We start from the raw sequence: 2,548 nt of genomic DNA, 5'->3' as shown, positions 1-2,548 counted from the left end.
TTATCATCAGCGTGCTCCTAATGCCGTAACTCGGTAGCGCTGTTGTCTGACTGCCCGCCGTTATCGGACGTCACATAGGAAGTAAGTATTAAGGAAAGTTCGTGAAATGAGGGGAAAAAAAATCTTGTGACAAAAAAATTAACTGTTTCAAGAAAAATATCGTAATGAGAAAAATGTCGTAGGAAATAAAGCCCAATTTTTAAATGTTTGACGTAATTGTCGTAAATAGGATTTGCAAAATACTTCGTAATATTCTGACTTCTATTTGGAAATTGATCGTGACTTTTCTCGTAAGATGGTAACGTACGTCACTTTAAAGTGAAGTACGTTAACATCTTACGAGAAAAGTCACGATCAATTTTAAAGTGAAGTACGTTACCATCTTACGAGAAAAGTCACGACCAATTTGCACGATCAACTTTAAAGTGAAGTACGTTACCATCTTACGAGAAAAGTCACGATCAACTTTAAAGTGAAGTACGTTACCATCTTAAGAGAAAAGTCACGATCAACTTGCACGATCAACTTTAAAGTGAAGTACGTTACCATCTTACGAGAAAAGTCACGATCAATTTGCACGATCAACTTTAAAGTGAAGTACGTTACCATCTTACGAGAAAAGTCACGATCAGTTTGCACGATCAACTTTAAAGCGAAGTACGTTACCATCTTACGAGAAAAGTCACGATCAGTTTGCACGATCAACTTTAAAGTGAAGTACGTTACCATTTTACGAGAAAAGTCACGATCAATTTGCACGATCAACTTTAAAGTGAAGTATGTTACCATCTTACGAGAAAAGTCACGATCAACTTGCACGATCAACTTTAAAGTGAAGTAAGTTACCATCTTACGAGAAAAGTCACGATCAACTTTAAAGTGAAGTACGTTACCATCTTACGAGAAAAGTCACGATCAATTTGCATGATCAACTTTAAAGCGAAGTACGTTACCATCTTACGAGAAAAGTCACGATCAATTTGCACAATCAACTTTAAAGCGAAGTACGTTACCATCTTACGAGAAAAGTCACGATCAATTTGCACGATAGACTTTAAAGCGAAGTACGTTACCATCTTACGACAAAAGTCACGATCAATTTGCACGATAGACTTTAAAGCGAAGTACGTTACCATCTTACGAGAAAAGTCACGATCAACTTTAAAGTGAAGTATGTTACCATCTTACGAGAAAAGTCACGATCAACTTTAAAGTGAAGTAAGTTACCATCTTACGAGAAAAGTCACGATCAATTTGCACGATCAACTTTAAAGTGAAGTACGTTACCATCTTACGAGAAAAGTCACGATCAATTTGCACAATCAACTTTAAAGTGAAGTACGTTACCATCTTACGAGAAAAGTCACGATCAGTTTGCACGATCAACTTTAAAGTGAAGTACGTTACCATCTTACGAGAAAAGTCACGATCAACTTTAAAGCGAAGTACGTTACCATCTTACGAGAAAAGTCACGATCAATTTGCACGATCAACTTTAAAGTGAAGTACGTCTCCATCTTACGAGAAAAGTCACGATCAATTTGCCCGATCAACTTTAAAGTGAAGTACGTTACCATCTTACGAGAAAAGTCACGATCAACTTGCACGATCAACTTTAAAGCGAAGTATGTTACCATCTTACGAGAAAAGTCACGATCAGTTTGCACGATCAACTTTAAAGCGAAGTACGTTACCATCTTACGAGAAAAGTCACGATCAGTTTGCACGATCAACTTTAAAGCGAAGTACGTTACCATCTTACGAGAAAAGTCACGATCAGTTTGCACGATCAACTTTAAAGCGAAGTACGTTACCATCTTACGAGAAAAGTCACGATCAACTTTAAAGTGAAGTACGTTACCATCTTACGAGAAAAGTCACGATCAATTTGCACAATCAACTTTAAAGCGAAGTACGTTACCATCTTACGAGAAAAGTCACGATCAACTTGCACGATCAACTTTAAAGTAAAGTACGTTACCATCTTACGAGAAAAGTTACGATCAATTTGCACGATCAACTTTAAAGCGAAGTACGTTACCATCTTACGAGAAAAGTCACGATCAGTTTGCACGATCAACTTTAAAGTGAAGTAAGTTACCATCTTACGAGAAAAGTCAGGATTAGTTTGCACGATCAACTTTAAAGTGAAGTATGTTACTATCTTATGAGAAAAGTCACGATCAATTTGCACGATCAACTTTAAAGCGAAGTACGTTACCATCTCACGAGAAAAGTCACAATCAATTTCCAAATAGAAGTCCGAATATTACGAAGTATTTTGAAAATCTTATTTACGACAATTACGTCAAACATTTAAAAATTGGGCTTTATTTCCTACGACATTTTTCTCATTACGATATTTTTCTTGAAACAATTTACTTTTTTGTCGCGTTAAAGATTTTTTTTTTCTCATTTCACGAACTTTCCTTCATACTTAAATGTAACGTCAATGTTGGGAACAACTTTTCTTACCGTACGCCATCAAAAAAGAACGTATTGTCATAATTTTACAGCCTGGTACGACTGGATTATTTTTTTCTTTTAA

Source organism: Entelurus aequoreus, linkage group LG02 (assembly GCF_033978785.1).
Source record: "Entelurus aequoreus isolate RoL-2023_Sb linkage group LG02, RoL_Eaeq_v1.1, whole genome shotgun sequence".
NCBI classification, from domain to species: Eukaryota; Metazoa; Chordata; class Actinopteri; order Syngnathiformes; family Syngnathidae; genus Entelurus; species Entelurus aequoreus.
Note: the sequence above shows the minus strand (reverse complement) of the source record.